This window comes from Macaca nemestrina, chromosome X (genome assembly GCF_043159975.1).
Source record: "Macaca nemestrina isolate mMacNem1 chromosome X, mMacNem.hap1, whole genome shotgun sequence".
Taxonomy (NCBI): domain Eukaryota; kingdom Metazoa; phylum Chordata; class Mammalia; order Primates; family Cercopithecidae; genus Macaca; species Macaca nemestrina.
Window position 1 is genome coordinate 15265425 of NC_092145.1, and position 16668 is coordinate 15282092.

The 16668-nt window shown below is 42.5% G+C and overlaps 1 pseudogene; it reads left to right on the forward strand.

The window, feature by feature from the left end:
* The first annotated feature begins 864 nt into the window (after positions 1–864).
* LOC139360660 (small ribosomal subunit protein eS17-like) lies at positions 865–4842 on the forward strand (annotated as a pseudogene).
* The last annotated feature ends 11826 nt before the right edge of the window (positions 4843–16668 follow it).

Sequence of the window (16668 nt, forward strand, 5' to 3'; positions counted from 1 at the left end):
AAATCTTGACTTTTGCACACCTGCAGGACCAACACCACATGGAAACTGTCAAGGCTTGGGGTCTGCACCGCCTGAACTGTACCTTGGCTCCTTTTAGCCATGGCTGCAGTGGCTGGGACACAGCACACCAAGTCCCAAGGCTCCACACAGCAGGGGTCCCTGGATTTGGTCCATGAAAACATCTTGCCCTCCTAGGCCTCCGGTTCTGTGATGGGAAGGGCTGCCATGAAGGTCTCTGACATGTCCTGGAGACATTTTCCCCATTGTCTTGGCCTTGTTACTTATGCAAATATCTGCAGCCAGTTTGAATTTCTCCCTGGAAAATGGGTTTTTCTTTTCTACTGCATTGCCAGGCTGTAAGTTTTCCAAACTTTTATGCTCTGCTTCCTTTTTAAACATAAGTTCCAGTTTCAGATCATCTCTGTCAAGTTTAAAGCTCCACAGATCTCTAGGGCAGGGGCAAAATGCCACCAGTCTCCTTGATAAAGCACAGCAAGAGTGGCCTTTGCTCCATTTCCCAGGAAGTTCCTCATCACTATCTGAGACCACCTCAGCCTGGACTTCATTGTTCATATCACTATCCGCATTTTTGGTCAAAACCATTTAACAAGTCTCTTGGAAGATCCAAACTTTCCAACATATTCCTGTCTTCTTCTGAGCCCTCCAAACCATTCCAATCTCTGCTTGTTAACCAGTTCCAAGGTCACTTTCACATTTTCAAGTATCTTTATAGCAGTGCCCCACTACTTGGGTACCAATTTATTGTATTAGTCCATTTTTACACTGCTATAAAGATGCTACTTGAGACTGGGCAATTTACGTAGGAAGGAGGTTTAATTGAATCACAGTTCTGTGTAGCCATGGATGCCTCAGGAAACTCACAATGATGACAGAAGCAGAGGAAGAAGCAAGGACCTTCTTCATATGGCAGCAGAAGAGAGAAGAAAAGCCCAAGGGAAACTGCCATTTATAAAATCATCAGATCTTGTGAGAACTCACTATCATGAGAATGGCATGGGGAAAACCACCCTCATAATCCAACCAACTCCCACCAGGTCTTTCCCTCAACACCTGGGGATTACAATTCAAGATGAGATTTGGGGGAGGGCACAAAGCCTAACCATGTTAGTGGGTTTTGGCTGGCTTCTTTACAGCATTCTATTTTATAAGCAGGGTCTTTGTGACCTGTATCTTGTGCCGACCTTCTATCTCATCCTGTGACTATAAATGCCTAACCTCCTGGAAATGCAGCCCAGCAAGTCTCATCTTCATTTTATCCAGCCCCTATTCAAAATAAAATTGTTCTGGTTCAAACGTCTCTGATGCCTTAATCATGAACTTCTAGCTTCCAGAACTGTGATACAATAAACTTCTGTTGTGTAAGCCACCCAGTTTGTGGTACTTTGTTATGTCAGCCCTAGAAAACTAATACAGAGTAATGCTGGCCTTATAGATTGAGTTGGGAGGTATCCTCTCCTCTTCAATTTTCCTTTCTTTTCTTTTCTTTTTTTAGACAGAGTTTTGCTCTTGTTGCCAGCCTGGAATGCAATGGTGTGATCTCGGCTCACTGCAACTTCTGCCTCCCAGGTTCAAGTGATTCTCCTGCTTCAGTCTCCTGAGTAATTGGGATTACAGGCATGGGCCACCATGCCCGGCTAATTTTGTATTTTTAGTAGAGACGGGTTTCTCCATGTTGGTCAGGCTGGTCTTGAACTCCCGACCTCAGGTGATCCGCCCGTCTCGGCCTCCCAAAGTGCTGGGATTACAGGTGCTTCTTCAATTTTCTAGAAGACTTTGTATAGAATTGCTATAATTTCTTTCTTAAATGTCTGATAGATTTTACCTGTGAAAGCACCTGGGCCTGGAATTGTCTTTGTGGGTAGGTTTTTATCTAGAAGCTCAATTTCATTAATAGATATAGAACTATTCAAGTTATCTATTTCTTCCTGTGGGAACTTTGGTAGTTTATGTCTTTCAAGAATTTGTCAACCAGGCATGGTGGCTCACACCTGTAATCCCAGCACTTTGGAAGGGTGAAGTGGGCAGATCACCTGAGGTCAGGAGTTCAAGACCAGCCTGGTCAACATGGCAAAATACTGTCTCTACTAAAAATATAAAAATTAGCCAGGCATGGTGGCACTTTCCTATAGTCCCAGCTACTCAGGAGGCTGAGGCAGAAGAACTGCTTGAACCCAGGAGGCAGAGATTGCAGTGAGCTGAGATCAGGCCACTGCACTCCAGGCTGGGCAACAGAGTGAGACTCCATCTCAAATTAAAAAAAAAATTGTCCATTCATCTAAGCTATTGAATTATTGGCACAAATTTGTTCATAGTAGGTGCTTAAAATTTTAATGTCTGTAGGATCTTTCATGATCTCGTTTTTCTTCATTTCTGATACTGATAATTTGTGTGTTCTCTTTTTTTCCCTCATCAATCTGCCTAGAGATTTATCAATTTTATTATTTTTATTTAAACAGCTTTTAGTTTCATTGATTTTCTCAATTGCATTTCTGTTTTCTATTTCATTGATTTCCATTCCTTTCTTCTGCTCAGTTTGAGCTTATTTGCTCTTTTTTTCCCTAGTTTCTGCGGGTAGATGCTGAGACCATTGTTTTGAAATCTTTCCTCTTTACTAGCATAGGTGTTTAGTGGTACAAATTCCCCCTTCATCACTGCTTTAGCAGTTTCCCACAAATTTTTTGTTTTCCTTTGCGTCAGTTCAAATCACTTTCCAATTTCACTTTTGAGTTCTTCTTAGACACTCATGGTTTATTTAGAAGTATGTTATTTAGTGTATAAATATTTGGGGATTTCAGGAGATCTTTCTGTTATTGATTGCTAATTTAATTCCTTTATAGTCATATAACAGACTTTGTATTACCTGAATCCTTCCAAATATATTGAGATTTGTTTTCTTATCTAGAATATGGTCCATTCTGGTTCATAGAATAAATGTGCTTGAAAAGAATGTGTATTCTACTGCTGGATTGAAGGTTCTTTTTTTTTTTTTTTTGAGACGGAGTCTCGCTCTGTAGCCCAGGCTGGAGTGCAGTGGCCGGATCTCAGCTCACTGCAAGCTCCGCCTCCCGGGTTTACGCCATTCTCCTGCCTCAGCCTCCCGAGTAGCTGGGACTACAGGCGCCCGCCACCTCGCCCGGCTAGTTTTTTGTATTTCTTAGTAGAGACGGGGTTTCACCGTGTTAGCCAGGATGGTCTCGATCTCCTGACCTCGTGATCCACCCGTCTCGGCCTCCCAAAGTGCTGGGATTACAGGCTTGAGCCACCGCACCCGGCCGGATTGAAGGTTCTATAACAGTCAATAGGTCAAGCACATTAATAGTTATGTTCAATTCTACTACGTCCTTGCAGTTTTTCTGTCTACTTCTACCAAGACTAAAATCCATGTTGAGGCCAGGCATGGTGGATTACACCTGTCATCCCAACACTTTGGGAGGTCAAGACGAGAGTGTAGCTTGAGCCCAGGAGGTTGAGACCATCCTGGGCAACATAGTGAGACCTCATCTCTACTAAAAAATAAAAAATTAGCCAGGCATGGTGCCATGCCTGTGGTCCCAGCTACTTGGGAGTCTGAGGCAGGAGGGTCACTTGAGCCCAGGAGGTTGAGGCTGCAGTGAGCCATGATCATGCCAGTATACTCCAGTCTAGGTGACGGAGTGAGATCCTGTCTCTAAACAAATAAAGTTAAAATCCACACATTGAAAACCTACCTATGCTTTTTTATTCCTTTTTGAAACAGGGTCTTGCTCTGTCTCCCAGGCTGGGGTGCAATGGTATAACCACAGCTCACTGCAGCCTCAATCTCCTGGGCTCAAGCAATCCTCTTGCATAGCTGGGACTGTAGGCACACACCACCACACCTGGCTAATTTTTAATTTTTTTGTAGAGACAGAGTCTCATCATATTGCCCAGGCTGGACTCCAACTCCTAGGCTCAAGTGATCCTCCTGCCTCAGCCTCCCAAGTAGCTAGGACTACAGGTGCATGCTACCATGACTGGCTAATTTTTAAATTTTCTGCAGTGACAAGGTCTTGCCGTGTTGCCTACACTGGTCTAGAATTCCTGGCCTCAAGAAATCCTCCCACATCTGCCTCCCAAAGTGTTGGGATTACAGACGTGAACCACCATGTCTGGCCTCTGACCCATTCTTAAAGCTGGAGCAAAACGATCACCTGTATTGAACTGTACATACTTAAGTTCAAATCATGCCTCTACCACTCATTGTTTGTGTGTCCTTACATTAGTCACTAGTCACTTCACCTCTCTGGGCTTCAGTTTCCTCATCTGTCCAATGGGGATAATTGCAGTACAAGTTCATTGTGGGATTGTGTGGGAAAGTGTCAGAGAGCTAGATGTTTCTAAATAGGCGGTTTCAGAAGATAAGATTTGGCTCTTTTAGCAAGGACCCGCCAAGCTGGACCACATTCACACCAACAGTATGAAGAAGGCAGCCTGGATCATCATTGAAAGGTACTATACCTGCCTGGACAACTACTTCCACATGAACAAAGGCATGTACGAGAAGATTGCCATTATTTCCAACAAGAAGCTCCACAACAAGATGGCAGGCTATGTCACATATCTGATGAAAGAGATTTAGAGAGGTCCGGTGAGGGTTATCTCCATCAAGTTGCAGGAGGAGGGCAGAGAAAGGAGAGATAATTATGTTCCCGAGTTATCACAACTCTGGATCAGGAGATCATTGAAGAGGATCTGGACACTGAGGAAATGCTGAGGGTTTTGGACTTTGGCAGTCTGTCCAATCTGCAAGTCACTCATCCTACAGTTGGGGTGAATTTTAAAATACCACTTGGAGCTGTTTGAATCTTTTTTCTATGGTGCAATATTTTGAATAAGCCTGGGACAACAGAAAAAAAAGATCTGTTTCCTATAATTTTCTTATTATTTGGAAACTTAGAGTTGTAAAGGTCCTTGTCAGTTTTCAGTTTGCTATGCCTACCCACATTTACTTAAGATTGTAATTTATCTGGTCATGTATTCATCAGCATTTTAACCAAAAGGGATATAGATTGGGTGTTAAATGTCTGTAGAGTAATAGTTGAATATTATATAAAGAGGTTTTAAATAAAGGATAGTAGATTGTTAATAGCTCTCTCTCTTCCCTGGCGCCACCCCCAAGAAAGATTCAGAAATAATGGGTTTAACAAAAAGAAATGCAGGCATCACAAAGAGCTAGATTAATGTGATGTTTTGCTATTGTTTACTTTTCATTCTGGCTCTTACGGAAATATCCTGGCAACAAGTTATCCATCGCAACTTAGGTCAGAGTGCACACGAATGAAAAAAGCCCACAAACAAGTAGAGACGGTTCAAGTAGGCTTTCAAAACCCAGACTAATGAGAAATTGCAGATAAAAACCAGTAACTTTCCCTGCTGCAAAATTGCCTCTCAAATAGATCATCATTTTCTGGTATCCAGGGAAGGTCTGTTCAAGGCAGCAGAGTGGAGGTAGCTGGAGCATGCACTTTAAAATCAGGAAAAAAATCGGGCTTACTTCTACCTTTGTAGTTCACCATTGATGTGACCTGACCTGACTCCATTTCATATGTGAAAAATGAAGCTAGTGATCCCTAGCTCCGTGTGTTGTGGTGAGGATTACATGAGATGGTATTGGTTAGAGCCCAGCACTTTGCCTGGCCTGAGAGAATAAATGCTTGTCTCATCTTTAGAGAGAAGTTCCTTTCACTTTCTAACCCTTTATCCATTTTTTAACATCTGTTATGTTATCACATTATGTTAAGGTCCCCCTTGGGTTTTTAAGCCTTCTGTTCCTATATAGTCTACACTCTTTCACTTTTTGTTTTTTTCTATAATTAATCTTTTCCAGATAAATATCGTACAACTGTGTGGACTCCTAGAGTGCAAAGCCACCTGGGCCCACAATCCCAGCCTGAAATCCTCTTTGTTTTTAGTCACCTTCTTATCCTACCCAACTACTCAAAACCTCACTACTCAAAAACGCAAGCCCCTGAACTGACAGCCATATCCTTCCTACGTTCTCAGCAGATGGATTTGCCTCCTCCTTCACAGAGGAATTCCCTCAGATTCCTGGCCATCCCTTGTTTCTACAGTCATCTTTTCCTTGTTGTTTCTTTCTCGGAAGAACCAGCTTTCCTTTTTCCACCCTGGGTTTTGGCTCTCATCCTTGCTGACTCCTAAGGGGTTTCTTTCATTTTTTGGGGGTGGTGATGGACACAGAGTCTTACTCTGTTGCCCAGGCTGGAGTGCAGTGGCATGATCATGGCTCACTGCAGCCTTGACCTCATAGACTCAAGTGGTCCTTCCACCTCAGCCTCCCACGGGATTACAGGTGTGCACCACCACACCCAGTTAATTTTTCTTTTTCCTTTTTTGTAGAGATGGGGTCTCATTATGTTGCCCAGGCTGATCTAGAACTTCTGGGCTTAAGTGATCCTCCCATCTGGGTCTCTCAAATTGCTGGGATTACAGGTGTCAGCTACTGTGTGCCCAGCCCTTAGGGGTTGCTTTCATCGATTCCTCTCACCATTTGTATTTTTTTTTTTTTTTGAGACTGAGTCTCCCTCTGTCACCCAAGCTGGAGTGCAGTGGCACAATCTCAGCTCACTATAACCTGCACTACCTACTGTAACCTGTACTACCTACTGTAACTGGTTCAAGTGATTCTCCTGCCTCAGCCTCACTGGTAGCTGAGATTACAGGTGCCTGCCACCATGCCCAGCTAACTTTCGTATTTTTAGTTGAGCTTGGGTTTCATCATGTTGGCGAGGCTGGTCTCAAACCCCTGACCTCAAGTGATCTGTCCACCTTGGCCTCCCAAAGTACTGGGATTACAGGCGTGAGCCACCGTGTTCACCACCTCTTCTGTATTTCAACTTCTTGTTCTCTATTGGAGCCTTCCAATAATATTAGAAACATGATCATATTTCTTTTATCACCATACCGCCAAAACCATAGCCTTCTCTTCACCCAACATCCACTATAGCTACTGCCTAAGTGTCTGTCTTTTTACAGATGACCTTGAAAGAGTTGCCTACAATTACTATCTCTACTTCCACACTTTTTCCACATTCCTCAATCCAGTATTATATGGGTTTTGCCTATATGAACCTGTTAAATTTATTCTCATTCTGGTAATTAATGAATTTCTCATTGAACACAGTATTAGTTAGGACATAGGTTCTGTTGCTGTAACAGAAACCCAAGATAAGAGTGGCTTAAACTACATGAATGTTGCTTTCTCTCTCATGTAACCATCAGGAGGTAGGCAGTGCAGGACCGGTACAGCAACACTGCTCAGTGAAGTATTCAGGAACCCAAGTTCCTTCTACTATCCTACTCTGCCATCCATAAAATCTTACTCTACCTGTGTGGTCAAAGATAACTCACCATGACACCCAGCCAGTGAGGAGGGGAAAAAGGGAAGGATAAGGAATGTCTTTTCCATTAGAGGTAACAACTCAGATACCACACACACCACTACTGCTCACACCCCACTGGCTAAAACTTAGTCTTATGGCTAAAACTGACTCTGCAATGGAGACTGGAAATACAATCTCCATTCTGAGTGGCCATGTGACCTGCTCAAGATTCTGTTATTATGGAAGAGGAAGTGAAGAAATATTGGGGAACAAGTAGTCTCTGCTATGCTAACCACATCATCTTTAAAAAAATCGTCCTAGAACATGTGATGTCAGAGTTTGGTTTCTAGAAGTACCCCTCTTCTCTGATCACCCGCAAATTGACTGTACCCAGTACCAGAGCTGACTTCTACTCCTGAACTTCTGCTGTGGATGTAGGATCCTTCCTCAAGCTTGCAACACAGAGTAGGTAGAAAGAATAGGGAAGGCTCTATGAGATCAACATTCTTGCCTAGCATGTTCATTGCTACATCTCTGGAAACAGGCAAAATACCTCACATATAGTAAATGCTCAATAAATATTTGAAAATCCATTGATATTATACATGCATTTAGTTAAGGGAAGATGACACAGGTTTTACCATCTTGAAGACCCTGAGAAAACCCAGGAAAAAGCTTGAACTTGGGGAAGTAGAAGAAATGAGAGTGACTTAATGAATCTGATGATGTCATGCCCCTCCTTAAGATATGTTAGTTCCTTCATGAGCCTGCATCAGAACTCAATCTTATCCTAAACTACTCTTTAAATCATAGTTTTTAGCTAGATGATCAGCTGCATGAATGAATGAGTAGATAGAGAAGTGGGCACCGAACCAAGTTGGTCTCATGCCTGGATGTTTTCTTGGCGAGTCATCCCTTCTGGAAGAAGCTTTCCGTGTACCACAGGATATCTTTTGGTTTTTCTTAATGACCTCTAGGCCAGTAGTTTCCAATGACTACATATGAGAATAATCAGGGGCACTTATTTAGATTATAGATACTTAGACTTCTTCCAGAAAGTCTTTTGTTTGAAAGCCATTATCTAAATAGTGAGCAAGAGCCTCCAGGTAGTCATAAGGTTTGGCAGTTCATCCAAACTAAAGAGTAATGCTGGTTAATATAAATAGGACAGATCACTTTGAGAAGTCCAAATTGTTGGTCACACATGAATGGGGTAGATGTGAGGATAGGGGAGAGTGCTGAGATGGGCTTGTCCTTTACAAAACCCCATAGTTTTAAAGGCAGTTAATATCTCAATACAAAAATGGCCTCTACTACCTTCCTGTCCTCTGGATTTTGATGCAAGGGCAACTAAAAAAGTCTCTATGTGTCCTTAATATAGAGAGGTAGAAGTTGGGGATGAAAAGAGTCTAGGACTTTGAATACCTTGGTTGGACAGATATGGGGTCATCCTAGTTTGTTCTTGGGTAGCCAGGCAAAGAGTATATGATTATATAATTAACTTATTCACAGAGGTCAAGAGACATTGTCAATTATTCTAATTACCCCAATCACATATAAAGAGTCATTTTTCGGGTACTGCCCTTGTGGACTCAGTCTAGGATTTATGCTCTGAAGCTCTGAGGAGGTCCAGATTCATGACTACCTGGGCTTCTTTGAATTGACAGAAGACATAAGGAAAGAGTGGGAAGAAGTAGCTGTCTCCTACCACCTCAGTGCTGAGGTCAAGAAGATCTTGGCAGAGGCTGAACTCCCGTTGTTAATGTCTTGCCCTTGTTTTTGCTGTCATTGTTGTTATTGTCCACCTCCTCCTCCTCTTTCTTCTTAATACATTTTGGACCACATTTGTTTTTATATTTGTAGTTTAGGAAGGTATCATCTACAGGTTAAATAATGAATACTTTGTCTTTCCTGAGGCCTAGATGGAGATTGTGACCCCAGTATATTCCTCCATTTTTGGTGGCTAGTGGCATTTCCTGGCAGTAGGTTAAATCTCCCAGATAGGGCATACATAAAAATGCCAGGTGAGACTGCCAAAAGATGAAGCTGGCAGCAGATACACTCCTATGAGCTCAACCAGTTCAAACCATGATCCTTTCTGAATGGACTTCTCATAACTGTGTCATAATCGTAGGGGCTTTCCAACACAGCCTTAAGACAACAGCAACAATTTGGAGATTGATGGACAGACTCTTTCTCCAGGTGACATTGGCAATATCACACTTTAACATCATTCATTCCCTCTATGTGACCAGGAGGCTTGCATCATTCTCTTAGCAAACATTGTCAGGTTATACATATGAGATTGATTGCCAATGACATTTTCCAAGAACTATAATGGTATCACAGGGGCAGAGGTGCTTGGTAGGTTAGATCCTGCCAATTCCCCAAGTAAAATCCTGCCATACGCAAATCATTTTGACTGAGTTTCACAACACCCATTCCCAAGTCTTGTGTGTGCCCTCGTTATAGAAGATAGAAAATCTAAATGCCAATATTCCAAGGCTTTCTTGGAGTTAGAGGCATCCATGCAACACTATTCTAGCCAATGACTTATAAGCTTCAGTCTGCTAGAGGGTCCTGGGGAAACTTTTGCTTTCTTGAGAGCAGATAACTTCTTTTCCTCTTTTAACTTCTTTGAACATGAACATGATGCCTGGAGCCATGGTGGCCATCTGGTCACTATGAAGCAATAAGCATGGGGGTGAAAAGCCAACTTAATCAGGATGATGAATATAAGGATAGAGCCTGGGCTCCAAGAGCGTTGTTGAGCCTCTGAAGCTAAACCAGCAACTGCCTGTCTTTAGACTTCTTATTACATTTAAGAAAAAGTATATATTATTAATAGATTTTCTGCTACTTGCAGCTAAAGCACTCCTAACCAGTGATCCTTATATGGTACCCTGTGCCATCAGGATAAGGGCCACAGTGCTTAGCATTATAAATAAAGCTCTACATAATCTACCCCCCGCCTATCTCCATAGCCTTGTCTCTCACATTTGTCCTTGCACTATAGGCTATGGTAATACAGAGCTACTTCTGTTGCCTGAAGTACACCATGCTGTCTCATTCCTCCTATGCTGGCAGAAAACAGATAAGAACTGTCTTCCTCATCTGTGGATCTCTAAAATGTAGCACAGTGACAAACAATAAAGGAACTACACCAAAATGTTGTTACCTGACTCTCTTTTGATAACAAACTAATTATTCAATGACACATGCATTTTATGTATCATTTATTTAATTGTTTCAGTATCTCTTCATGTATGCAAAGGAGGGTGTCAGGTTTACGGACGGACAAAAGATCTCTAAAAGCACAATGTTATGTTAATAAAAGATTATTCTGTCAGAATAATGCACTAGTATGATCCCATTAATATTAAAATACTAAAGTCAATAAAATGTGTTTATCCATGAGTGTGTGTATATATATACATATATGTATTTTATAACAGAGAATGAGCCTTGGAAACATAGATACCAAAATGTTAACAGTGGTATTTCTTAGGAAGGACAAAGCCTGGGGGATTTTTACAGCATGACTGTATTCACATGAAACTTCTGAAATTAAAAGTATAAAATGTAAAAGGAGAGAGAAAGAACATGGGAAATGAAATCAACAGATTTCAAGTCTCTGCTCTGCCACTAACCAATTATATGGCCTTGAGCAATGTGTTTTACCTCTCTGAGTCACAGTTTTATCTGTGAAATTGTGGCCCATTCATTTGTTTCATTCATTCATTCAACAACTATTTGTTGAGCACCTACCTAAGTGCCAAGCACTATTCTATACACTGCGGTTTCAATCATAAGCATATAGATTCCTGTCCTCATGGAGTTACAGTTCAGTGGGGAACGTAGACATTAAACAAATAGTCACAAAACTTGATGTAAAATTTCATCTGTGAAAGTGTGGAAGGGGACATCCATAGGGTCATGACACCCTGTAACAGGAGAACATGACCAAGTCAGGAAGGTCAGGGAAGGCTGCTCTCTGAACAGGGTGATAACTAGGTGAGAGTGACAGGCTTGAGACAAGTGAAGAAGGGTGTTCCAGAAAGAGGGAACAGCATGTAAACAGGGTGTATATTGGCAAGAACATGACTGATTTAAGATTCTAAAATAAAGCTAGTTTGACTAGAGTATGTGTGGGGTGGGGGGTGGGTATGTGTATTTGAAGTGGGGGCAATACTGGTATGAAAGGAGACTGGGGAAGGAGGTTAGAGTCAGATCATGTACAGGTCATGAAACAGAGTTTGGTCTTCATTCTACCAGTAAGAGCAATGTGATGCCATTTTAAGTCTTAAGTGAGGTGATAACATTATCAGATTTTGGTTTGGAAAAGGTTAACTCTGGCTGCTGTGAAAGATGACATGGGCTTGGATCACAGTGGTAATAATGGAGATGGGGGGAAAGTGTGTTATCTCAAGAGAAATAGTTAAGGGCTAGAATCAACAAAACTTGTTGATGGATTGGATATGTTGGCAGGGGTATGAAGAAGGGAGAAAGAGCTTACAGTGAGGATGGCTCCTAGGTTTCTGCTTCAACTAACTCAGATGGTGGGATCATTTCTTGAGACTGAGATCACTGAAAAAGGATTAAGTTTTGCGGAGAAAATCATGGGTTGGGTTTTGGTCCTATTTAGTTTGAGGTGTTTTAGAGGTTTCCCTTACCTCTCTCACCTCTTCCGCCTCCCTTATTCAAATACTACAACATCAGCGAGGCCTTCTCTCTCTATCCTATCTACAATTTCAACACCACTCCAGCGTTTCATATCCTCTTCTCTGCTTTATTTTTCACCTTAGTTCTTCATATTATCTAGATATTTTCCTTTTTTTATTTTCTTCCTTACTGTGATTCCCCCACCAGAATGTAAGCTCCATGGGAAAGGGATTCTTATCTATTTTTATACCGCTGTAATCTTCAACATCTAGAATCATGCTTTTTATATGGTAGGTGATCAGTGAATATTTGTTGAATAAATGAACAAATAAATTCAAGAACAAAAATTAAGTAAGCAATTAGAAATAGTGGTGTGAAATGTTCAGAAAAGTCTGGTCTAGATATAAACGTTTGTTATTCATTTGAGCATAGGTACTAACTGTAGTTGTGGCTGTGGATGAGAGTACATAGGGAAAGGGAATGAAGTGAGAAAAGGGAGTACAATAGTACCTGCCTCAGAGGATTACAAGATAATGAAAGTTAAGTATTTAGCATGATGCCTGACACCTGGTGGGTGGTCCAGAAATGTTAGTACTTCTTAGTGTTTTGATTACAGACCTATGGGACTAGAAAACCAGCAGACTGAGTGAATGGCAGGATGTAGCCTCTAACTAAGACTCTCATCAGTGAGCTCTCTACCTTTGTTAGGTGGGAGCCAAAGGAGCACTAGCTGGGACAGAACCTGTTACTTGCACTTCTGTATGATCACATCAAGTTACCTAACTGTGGTTAGCCTCAAATTCCTCACCTGTAATTCAGGATTGATGGCAACACCGTCCTTACAGAACTGAGATAATGTGCTTGGCACCAAGTCAATTCTCAATCTTCAACCCCTCATCCAGTGTCTGGCATATAGTCAGGGCTCAACAGGTTGGTCGTTTGTTGGTGGAAAGTGTACCAAACTTAGAGCTAGAAGATATTTACAAGCTTTTTGATTTTGCACAAATCTCATACTCTCAGAGAATCAGCATATCTGTCACAGGATTGTTTTGAGTATCAAATGAGAATGTATGTTTTTTAAAAAGATGATTTATTTATACCTTACCTTATTCCCAAATCGATTTGTGGTGGTTTGAAGAAATATGTCACCTTCAACAGAAGGCGGAAAATAACCAGACGGCAAAGCAGAGTCAGAGATAAAACCAGGATGGGGAAGTAAAATGGCATCAGAGCTAAGAACAGTACATAAAGTCTATGCCAGGGTAGTTCAAGTCTAATAAAAAATAATGAGGCTGGGTGCGGTGGCTCACACCTGTAATCCCAGCACTTTGGGAGGCCAAGGTGTGTTGTGGATCACGAGGTCAAGAGATCGAGACCATCCTGGCCAATACGGTGAAACCCTGTCTCAACTAAAAATACAAAAGTTAGCTGGGTGTGGTGGTGCGTGCCTGTAGTCCCAGCTACTCAGGAGGCTGAGGCAGGAGTATTGCTTGAACCAGGGAGGCGGAGGCTGCAGTGGGCCGAAATCGCACCACTGTACTCCAGTCTGGCAACAGAGCGAGACTCTGTCTCAAAAAGTATATCATCATCATCATCATCATCATCATCATCATCATCATCATGCCTGAAATCCCAGCACTTTGGGAGGCTGAGGCGGGTGGATCACCTGAGGTCAGGAGTTTGAGACCATCCTGGCCAATATGGTGAAACCCTGTCTCTACCAAAAATACAAAATTAGACGGGCATAATGGCATGTGCCCGTAATCCCAGCTACTCGGGAGGCTGAGTCAGGAGAATCACTTGAACCCGGGAGGCGGAGGTTACAGTGAGCCAAGATCACACCACTGAACTCCAGCCGGGGCAAAAAGAGAGAAGCTCCATCTCTAACAATAATAATAATAATAATGTGACTAGACACAACACATGGCAGTGGCGGTTCCCTCCCCTGTTTGTCTCTGTTTTGCCCAGTACAGACCAATGAGAGACTCAGTTTGTATTTAAAATAACACCACCAGCCCCGACCTAACTCAACAAGATCACCTTCTTGGCAGAAGGATGGGGCTGCTCTTCCTCTACTGCTCTCTCCCCAGTGGTTCCTTCAACTGCTTCCAGCAGATCTCGGTGGCTCTTTTCCTTTCCTAGGTGTCTAGAGTGTTCCTTTAAAACCTTCTCATAGGTACTTCACATGACTGCTCTAGAGAATCATAGACTTGCATACCCTGTCTCAGTCCCTTCAGGCTGATAAATAAAATACCATAGACTGGGTAGCTTATAAACAACAGAAATTTATTGCTCACAGTTCTGGAGGCTGGAAAGTCGAAGATCAATAAGGCAGCAGATTTAGTGTCTGGTGAGGGTCCAATTTCTAACCATAGATAGCTGTCTTTTCACACTAACCTCACATGGCAGAAGGAGCAAGGAATCTATCTTGGTCCTGCTTTATAAAGCCACTAATCTCATTCATGAGGGTTCTACCCTTATAACCCAATCATTTCCCAAAGACTCCATTTCCTAATACCATCATCTTGGGGGTTAGGATATCAACCTATGAATTTGGGGAGACAGGGAGACACAAATATTCAGACCATAGCATACCCCAAGTATTTCACTGGTCTGAGATGGCCTGAGAAAAAAAGCCCTATCAAATATATGCCCATACCAGCTCAACTCTCAAGGGCTTCCCCCAATTCAGAAGGCTATTCAGAAGGCTATATGGGTCTTATGCTTTTAGGGTTATGGTACATCCTAGATCATAAACCCAAACTTTGAAGCACTCCAGATTTACCCCAGTATCTTCAAGGCAATGATTCAAGAGGATCTTATCAATCTTTATCAAGCACCTACTGTATACTAGTCACTAAACTGAAAAGAGAGTCAGTAACAATACAATACTATTAACAATAGTCCCTGATCTCTAGTGGCTCACAATTTAAGGTGGGGACAACAGGGCCATATGACAAAATGAGCTACAATTTATTGAATGCTTATTATGTGTCAGGCACTATGCTTTAGATGCATTATCTCATATAATCTTAAAAATAACTCCAGTAAGTAGACACTATTATTATTCTCATTATACAGATCATGACACTGAGGGTTCGAATGGTTAGTAAATTTACCCGAGGTCACACAGGTGGTGTTTCTAAGTCTGCTCTCTTGAAACTACAGCTTGTATTCTTAACCATTTGGCTATACAAGGCAGGCTTTGTCAAGTTCTTAAGAGAGGTACTAAGTGTCCTGGGCACAAAAGGGAAGGAGAGATTGATTCTTTCTAGTGGCATGTGGGTAGAGATGGTGGATATGCCCCAAGGGATGGGTTTATTGGAGGAGGAATTTGACCTTAATTGATTGACTGGACTCTGCCAGAGGCAGATATGGAGAAGAGGACTCTGGGTGATCAGACCGTACCTGGAAAGGCACAAAGGCAGGAAAATACAGGGTGTGTTTAGTGAAGTGGGTAAAGGGTACGATAGCAGCCAATAATGGCAATGAGGTTGGAAAGGGTAACTGAAGCCAAATGCGGGGAGAGGGGATCTGTAGGGCCTTGCATGCCCCAAGTTAAGAAGATTTACCCTAACTGCTCAACTGCTCTAAGCGTCAAAGAGGACACTCAATTGGCATGCTGACTTGTATTTGACTAAGCCTCTCCTGGCATCTGGACACATTTGGGTTGCCATGACCCAGTTGTCACTTGCTGGCCACCTATTTCAAGGCCTTTGCCCTGGGCAAGTGCCTTGTCGTCCTTTAGGAACCAGCTTGTGCCTCCAGTAGGAAGTAAAGCTGCTCACACACTGATAGTTAGTCTCAGATCCTTTTGGAGTACATCCTGACCACAGGGCACTCTAATGGCATGGCACTTGCCTGGTTTCACCACTTGACTTCTTCTCCAAGGCAGAGCATGCAGTGTGTCATCTCTGCATCCCTGGGGCCCAGCATACCGCAGGGTTCAATCCAATATTCTGTTACAAAAGAAAGGAAAGGGGTGAGAGATACCCACTCTCACCCTGATGACCTCCTCATCATGACTCAAACCATTGAATATCACAAAAGAGGAACGTAGTAATCCTTCCTCCTCTGCATCTTTTGTGTTTTTTGGCTAACAATATCCACAATAATAAAACCCACTTCATCTTGATGAATAGTTCTAGGCATCCATTGGGTTGGAGGGCTGGTGTTTGGGGGGACACAGTACTCATCCTAATAGGCTCTGGGGCCAGATGCATACCAGGCTGTGCAAAACACTAGGACTGTTCATTGTTGCTCTCCTGCCACCATTGCCCAGTTGACTCATCTTGGACATCTTGGACATCTTGGCCTTGCCATGTTTGCTTTCCATTCTTCAGGCAGCCAAGTGCTTCTTATTGTACAATGGTTGTCTGAGTGTCAGTGGGCAGACAGGTACATGGCTTCTCTCCCACACTTGTTCTAGCAGCACAAAGGGAATTGATGATGACTCATCTGTACCTTTCTTAACTCTCCTTCCTGGCTTTCCACTGCTTAGAAACAAGACCCAGGAAAATGTGGCTGGAGTTAGAAGAGGCTCTGTGCCCCTCCTCCTCCTCTATTCTCCATCGTAAAGGCTGTGGTGAAGAGGCTGGGTGAAAAGCAGGACATCAGGTGAATAGAG